The 8,437-nt window shown below is 51.1% G+C and overlaps 1 pseudogene; it reads right to left on the reverse strand.

Moving 5' to 3' along the window:
• Positions 1-4,158: 4,158 nt before the first annotated feature.
• Positions 4,159-5,098, reverse strand: LOC101536028 (large ribosomal subunit protein eL6-like; annotated as a pseudogene).
• Between the last annotated feature and the right edge of the window lie 3,339 nt (positions 5,099-8,437).

The raw sequence follows: 8,437 nt of genomic DNA on the forward strand, positions 1-8,437 counted from the left end.
AGAAAAATTAGTGAACAGATGCCAGCTCTGAGGTTGCTGTATGGGGAGAAAGTAACAGACATGGTGATTGTGATCCTTTGGGAATGTTCAAGGTGGAGTGTGGTAGACGGCCTGGGCACTACTGGTGTGGGTGGTGGGCATGTCCAAGGACTGATATGCCCCCATTTAGGCTGCCATGTGGCCATACTGGCCACCCCCATGTGCTGCTGCACTCCCTCCTTAGTTCCTGGGCTCCCCAGTAGCAAGTGGGAAGGGCCAGGTGAGAATATGGCCCCAGTGACAGAACTTAGCTGGAGCTGGACCTGCTTCTCCCTCGTTAGCGTCGCCTGGGGGCCTGCTCTCTCCTTAGCAAGGGTCTGGATAACGAAGGCCACAGCCTATTAATTGCAGTGACAGTGATAAAGGAAGAGGGGGAGACTGCTATTTGTCTTGCCCGTAACCTCTCGCATCATTCCAAGATGAATGAAAACTCATTTTCTGCTTTGATTCGGTCTAATTTCTCTGGGCCCCCTGGGCCTCATGGGGGGAAGGGACTCACAGCCTCTGCTAAGAAGGAATTGAAGGGAGGAGGGGAAGGGGGCAGAGGTCATTAAGGGAGGAGGCTCCTCCACTAGAGACCCCAGAACTCTAGGGAGGAGGGCTTGGTGCCTCCATTCATTGAGCACTGGTAAACTGGGACTTTCAAATGCTTAACAAACTAATCCCAGGTGGGAGGAAACCTGCTGCCCATTGCACGGATGAGACGAGGTGGCGGCTTGCATGAAATCACATGGCAAGGGAGGGCTCGAGCCCAGCCTTGGCAGGGAAGAGAGCTGGTCATGGATGACTTCATCAACCCACAAGTCAGGTGGAAGGGAAATGACTGTTCTAGCAGTGGAGCTGCCATCCCCAGCTGTCCATTCTCTCTAGGGAGATGAGGGGAGAATGAGATGGGGGATAGGGAGTTGGGGGTGACCCTTCTTATCCACAGGGAACAAAGGCTTCCCAAGGTGGACCACATTCTCCTTTGTAAAGGGAGCCAGCATTCCCTGGCTCCCAGGCCTGTGTGGTAATGGGAGATGGGGCACCAAGAGTAGGTGTGAATGCTTCATCCCCGGCTCTTGCTCTTGCAGGGTCCCCAGCAACTGCCATGTCTGTCATACTCGTACATGCTAGTTGTACATGCTAGGGTCATTTGCCCGAGAGTCCTTGTGCCTGACCTGCCTGTGTCACTTGCTGTTTAGTCCAGAGGTCCCATGAGGCCAGCAAGGGGGTGGGGCCTGTGACCTCTGCTCAGGTGATCCAGCAGCCTTCCGAGGAGCTGCATGGACTGAGAAGCAAGTGAGAGCTACCTGCTAGGTATGTGGCAGGTTCGAGGGAGAAACGCAACCAGATGTGTCACCCAGGCTTGAGACATCATCGCCTGGGGGCTTCAGGCCAGCAAATGGAGACGCTGTGATTGGGAAGGAGTCACAGATGGAACAAAGCATGAACGAGAGTATGGGCTTTGAACACCAGCTCTGCCCTGGACAGCTGTACAACCTTGGGCAAGTTGCGTGTAAAGTGGGTAACAGTCGTATCTGCCCTGATTGTCAGCAGCGAGCTAAGCTAAAGCATTGAGAGCATGGGTTCTGAGCAGCAGAAGTGGGTACAGGCCAAAGCCTGGGTTATGCTCTGAGGGGCTGCAGCCCAGCTGGGAAGCACTGGTGGGGTGGGCTGTGTGTGAGAAAGGTGACAGCTGACTCAACCTGGGTCTCCCCCGCCCTGCCTCAACTCGATGAATCCTCCCATCTGCCTGATCTGAATTGTAAATGGCCTCCCCTTCCTCACTCCTCCTCTGCTGGAGACAGCTGAGGCCACGGGAGAGGGGAAACAGGGTCCTGTCCTGCAGGGTCTGCACAGTCTTGCTCTGTCTCAAAGGGTCTGCAGGCGGAGCCCTCAGACCAGGGCCTCTTCCCAGCATTCTGGAAAAGAGGATGCATGGCCCTGTTAGAACCAACTTCCCTGGTATTCAAGGCCCCCACAGCCTGATCCCAACCCCCTCCTGGTCCTCCCTCGGCTGCCATCTCACATCAAGCTAGCCTAAAGCCCACACTAACAGATGGGAGGCAGATGACCTTTGTGAAGTGTTCCAGGTGTTCGCTCACAGTACTCACAGGTTCTAGGCGCTAGGTACTGCATCACAGGAGGCGTCTCCACTGTACCTGCTGCAACCCTGAGTAGTGGGTGCTGTTGACAGTCCCACCACACAGATGAATGGCTTGAGGCTCAGACAAGTTCCAAGGCTGTCAGGAGTCAGAACTGCTTCCTGCAGCCTTCAGAGCCCAGCTCCTAACCATTACTCCTTCCTGCCTCAAATCAGACCTTGGGCAAGACAGTAGAAGTGCTGAAGTCGGGGAGGCAGGAAATGTAAGGAAGGTAAAGTGGGATTTCAGGAAGACGGGGCATGTCACAGGTGTTCTGTCTGAAGGAGACTGGTTCTGTGCAAAGCTGGACTACTTACCTCTCAATCCCAGAGCCTGGAAACATCAGGCCGTTGAGATACACAAAGCATAGCCAGATTGGCAGTGAAAGGCCACAGGGTTTGCTGCTGCTGCAGTGGGGTTCAGTAAACATCTCAGTGCTCACCTTGGACAATAAGGAACCAGGCCTAGGAAATGAAGCAACTTGGCCAGTCACACAGCAAGTTAATGGCAGAGCCAGGGTGAACCTCATCCCCATGGGTTGGGCACAAGTTGAGGGGTCAGGTGCAGGGTGCAGTTGGTATGGCGAGCAGCTGAGACCTTCAGGGGTGTGCTGGGGTTGGGGCTGGGGCTGGATGCTTCAGCATGGGCCGTGGGGTGCTGCAGGGGGTTGAGTGCTTGTCTAACTCACGCTCAGTGTCTCTGGCCAACTGCCCGTTTTCTGTGCTTTATCTTGCCGTTTCAGCTGAGTGTAAGCTGTTTACTCTGTTCCTCTCCCCAGAGGCTCTCTGTCCAGTCACAAAGCTCACTTAGGAGACAGAAGCCTGTGCCCCACATGCTCCGGATAGGGCCGGTACCCCTGCTTCTGAGCCCACTGCCTTGCCAGTCTGACAGTCTTGGCAGGCCAGGTCTGCCTGTCAGTCCAGCAGCCCATATTACCAGCCCTACCTACCAGCCTGTCTCCAGGGCTAGCTTTCACTCAGGGATGCCAGGGGAGACCTACTCTGTTGGGTTGGGAGGGTATTCCCTCCTTTGATGTAACACATGATCACTTTTTTTTTTTTAGCATTTTTTGAAGATGTGTTAATTTTTATTAGACAGGCAGATTTACACACACAGAGAGAGAGAAAGATCTTCCATTCACTGGTTCACTCCCCAAATGACCATAACTACCACAGCTGAACTAACCTGAAGCCAGGAGCCAGGAATTTCCTCCAGGTCTCCCACATGGGTGCAGGTTCCCAAGGCTTTGGGCCATCCTCGACTGGTTTCCCAAGCCATAAGCAGAGAACTAGATGGGAAGAGGAGAAACTAGGGCACGAACCAGCACCCCTGTGGGATCCCAACACTTGCAAGGAGATGATTAGCCAATTGAGCCATTGCACTGGGTCCCATGGTCAATTGTAGAGTAGAAACTGGCAGACTGCTGCAAGAAAGCCAGAAACCCCAAACCCCAGACACATGGGTCTGTGATGGGGCACAGGTGTAAGAACACCATGAGATGGAAGCAGGTACTGCCTGGCCACCTGGCACCCTCCCACCCCTAAAGCTGAGAGTTCCTTGGGTTGCTCACTCCTCAGTCATGTGTGCTGTGTGGCAGCAGGACAACAGAGGCCTGCCTTCCTGCCAGTCCCAGGTGCCTGTACCTGTGACCGATGGTGGTCTGTGGCCACTTCAGGAACCCTAGGGTTCCCTTCCATTAGTAATAACTACAACTCAGACAGACATCTTCTGCCTTGTGTATCCGATTCTACCTTTGTTTTTTGAAGTTGATACTTGGAATTAACATGGAACATTTAGGCATGGGAGGGTTGAGAAACATCTAACATACAACATCCTACTAATTTGTACTTGAGAGATTAAAAAAACTGTGAATTATCTTTTTAAAATACACATCCTTGAGCCAAAAACAAAGCATCTAGGAGGTTACTCCCTCACTGACGTGCTGTTATGTTGTTGTTGTTGTTAGAAAATTAATGAGATTCTTCTCTGAGATTCAGAACACCAGTTTGTGAGGGCAAACTCTATTTGTCAGGGCAAAGACAGTGCAGGTAGCCCTGGAGTTGAGGAACAGCCTTGATTTTTGACAGTATCTAAGAATCGACAGCTAGTGCTGCTCTGTGATCTTGTATTTCTCTGTCTCAAAGATCTTGCTCTCCTGGTACCGCAGCTGCTTCTTCTTGAAGTAAGCATCAGTGAGGTGCTTCAGTGAGGTCCCCCACTTCAGAATCTTCACACCACCAATGTCGATCTTCACAGAGGTGGCAATCACAAATTTCTGGTGTGTTCTATGCAGAGAAACTCAACTGAGGGTCAGAGGTCCAATCACAAACAGCAAACCACTGGCCAGCTGGTGCAGGAACACCACCCTCTTGCCTCAGTGGCATCCAGTGACAATGATCAGGACAGTCCTGGAGTGAGGCTGGCCTGCAGCTTCCTTATGTACTGGCAGAAGGATTTCTTGCTGTGGCTTCTTGCTGCAGCTGAAGGGCTTTTTGTCCCCTCCAACTGGTTTTGTGATGGTGGCCAGAACCTTCTTCTTCTTCTTCTTGATCCTGGACTTGGGGAGCGTGTACTTCCTCTTGTACAGGGCCTTCCTGGAGTGCATGGGCGAATGGGGGTAGCAGCCAATGCCCCTCAGTTGGGGGTCTCCTTCTTGGGTTTTTTCGCCCTTGAGGTTCTTCTTCCCTTTGAGGCTGGCATTGTCTGTTTTCTTGGCTGGGGTTTGTTCTTGGTGTCGGGCTTGGAGGCTGGGACTGTTTCACTCACCATTTTGCAAGCTGGGAAGGAAAACTAAGGGCCCGACTTCCAAGTCTATCACTGACATGGTGTTTACCAAGCTCCTAGCTACTTGGTGCTGGCCACTCAGAGATGATGATGAGGAGGATGAGGGTAGCATCAATGATAAGAACATTCAGGGCCCAGCATGGTACCATAGTGGCTTAAAGTCCTCACCTTGCATGCGCTGGGATCCCATAAGGATGCTGGTTCATATCCTGGCAGCTCCACTTCCCAACCAGCTCCCTGCTTGTGGCCTGTGGAAACAGTGGAGAATGGCTTAAAGTCTTGAGACCCTGCACCTGCGTAGGAGACCTGGAAGAAGCTCCTGTCTCCTGGCTTCAGATTAGCTCAGCTCTGGCCATTGCAGCCTCTTGGGGAGTGAACCAATGAACAGAAGATCGTTGTGTCTGTCTCTCTTTCTGTAAATATGTCTGTCTAATTAGGAGCTTCTTCCAGGTCTCCCACATAGGCACAGAGTCCCTGGGCTTTGGGCTATCCTCAACTGCTTTCCCAGGCCACAAGTTGGGAACTGGAAGAGAAGTGGAACAGCCGGGATACGAACCGTCACTCATATGAGATCCTGGCACATGCAAGACGAGGCTACTGCTCTGGGCTCAAAATAAATCTTTTAAAAAAGAACATTCATAATAATAATGAAGTGAAAGGGCAGGGATGTAGCCCAGTGATGCCCACATCACTTATTGGAGTGACTGGGTTTGGGTTCTGACTCTGTTTCTAATTCTGGACGCTAGAGGGTTGCAGGTGATGGATCAAGTGGTTGGGTTCTTAGCTACCATGTAAGAAACCAGAATTGTGTTCTGAGCTCTAGCTTCAGTCTGGACTTGCCCTGGCTGTGCAAGGCATTTGGAGTATGAACCAAAGGATAGGAAATTTCTCTCTGCCTCTGCCTCTCCACACCCTTCTCTCTGCTTTTCCAAATAGGTTGAAGATAAATAATAAAGTATATTTTGAAAGGAACAAAATGGGCCCAGCACAATAGCCTAGTGGCTATCCTCACCTTCCATCTGCCAGGATCCTATATACATGTTGTATTTGTGTCCTGGCTGTTCCACGTTCCATCCAGCTCCCTGCTTGTGGCCTGGGAAAGCAGTGGAAGATGGCCCAAAGCCTTAGGACCCTGCATCCATCTGGGAGACCCAGAAGAAGCTGCTGACTCCTGACTTTGGAAAGGCCCAGCTCCAGCTGTTACGGCCACTTGAGGAGTGAATCAATGGATGGAAGCTCTTTCTCTCAATCTCTCTGTAAATCTGCCTTTCCAATAAAAATAAATAAATCTTTAAAAGAAAGAAAGAAAGAAACGAGCAAAATCCATCGACTTGTCATGGTCTGGTTTCTACCTGCTTCCTGGCCTCCCAGCTCAACAGCACCCCACCTTTTTTTAATCTTTAAAAAAGATTTATTTATCTTTATTGGAAAGTCAGATATACAGAGAGAAGGAGAAAACAGAAAGGAAGATCTTCCATGTGCTGTTTCATTCCCCAAGTGGCTGCAACAGCCAGAGCTGAACTGATCCAAAGCCAGGAGCCAGGAGCTTCTTCTGGGTCTCCCACATAGGTGCAGGGTCCCAAGACTTTGGTCCATCCTCAACTGCTTTCCCAGGCCACAAGCAGGGAGCTGGATGGGAAGTGGAGCTGCCAGGATTAGAACTGGTGCCCCTATGGGATCCTGGAGCATGCAAGGCGTGCACTAGGCTACTGCACCAGGCCCAGCACACCACCTTTAAAAAGAAAACCTGCTCCATCTGAGTTTCACTATTCCCTAGCACAGTAGATTTATGCATGCTGACTCCTCCTTCTGAAACTCTGCCATCTTCTGCTCTGTTTAGAAAACTGCTGTTTGGGCCCGGCGGCGTGGCCTAGCGCCTAAAGTCCTTGCCTTGAAAGCTCCAGGATCCCATATGGGCGCCGGTTCTAATCCCGGCAGCTCCACTTCCCATCCAGCTCCCTGCTTGTGGCCTGGGAAAGCAGTTGAGGACGGCCCAATGCCTTGGGACACTGCACCCGTGTGGGAGACCCGGAGGAGGTTCCTGGTTCCCGGCTGCGGATCGGCGCGCATCGGCCCATTGCAGCTCACTTGGGGAGTGACTCATCGGACGGAAGATCTTCCTCTCTCTCTCCTCCTCTTTGTATATCTGGCTGCAATAAAATTAATAAATCTTTAAAAAAAAAAAAAAAGAAAAAAAGAAAACTGCTGTTCATCTTTCATGACCCATTGAATGTATTACCCTCTCACTGAAGTCTGTAAGAGGAAGTTGCACCCACAGAAACTCTGTAATTGCACTTATAATAATTTTTGGTGCATTGTCTGGTTATGGTTCTCTGACCATACTGGGGACTCTTCCAGGGCTGAAAGCCAATTATTATGCTACCAGTGCCTCCCAAGGTACTTACAACAGAGAAGGCATGCAGTAGCGCAACAAATGGCCACCTCAACTTCACTGGCCCAATGAGGCTTCAGCTCCAGTCTGCATGGGGCTTAGCCTCAGGTCCAATCTCCCAATTAACAAGCAGCTAATAAGCCTGACCTTACCCTTCAAAGTGCTACAAGCCCAAGGACCAGGCCTGTGTCCTCCCTCACCTGAAGTCCCCTGGCCTGCACCCAGATGACCACTCGGGCGGGACTCATTCTTGAAAGGAGAAAATTGAGGAGAAATGACAAGTTCTAAACTTAGGCCAATTCACCTGCCTACCTCAAGGCTTCTTAGGAACAGCAGTCCTGGCCCCAGTCTCAGCCTGTACAGGCCTGCCTGCAAACCCTGGTGGAACTAGGCCCCATTGCTCATGTCCTCTTGTATAAAACGGGGAGAATCCTCCGCAAGTCCCAGGGCTGTTGTGAAAGCCTGGAACATTCCTTAGTAGGTAGAACTGACATGTCCTAAGAATGGGCCTTCCCATCTGGGCCTGGGAAACAGAGTATTCTTGCCTGCCTCGTCTCCACCTCCACCCAGTGAGCTCTGCTGTCTCCCAGGAGCTCAGCACTTCTGCACTGAGTTTTCCTTTGTCTTGCCCCAGGTTGTGAGTGGGGACAGAGCAGATATTTAGGGCTTTGAGTGGAGGGAGTCTGGGACTTTAAGAATCGAAGGGAGGATGAGAGAGATAGGAAGAGGAGAAACTAAGAAGGAAAGAACACCCAGGGGAGAAGAGCATCAGAGGTGGGCATTCAGTGTAGCAGTTAGGATGCCCACATCCTGTGTCATCACAGTGCCTGAGTGTGAGACCTGGTTCCCATTCTGATCTAGCTTCCTGCTAATGTGCACCTTGAGGAACAGCAGATAATGACTCAGGTACCTGAGTCCCTGTCAGTCACATGAGAGACCTGGCTGGAGTTCTGGACTTGGGCTTCTGCTTGGCCCAGACCTAGCTATTGCAGATATTTGGAGAGTGAACAAGCAGATGGAAGATTCTCTCTGTATCACTGCCTTTCCAAAACAAACAAAAGTAATAAATTTAATTTTTTTTGAAAGGAACCAGAAG

This window comes from Ochotona princeps, chromosome 17, assembly GCF_030435755.1.
Source record: "Ochotona princeps isolate mOchPri1 chromosome 17, mOchPri1.hap1, whole genome shotgun sequence".
Lineage (NCBI taxonomy): Eukaryota > Metazoa > Chordata > Mammalia > Lagomorpha > Ochotonidae > Ochotona > Ochotona princeps.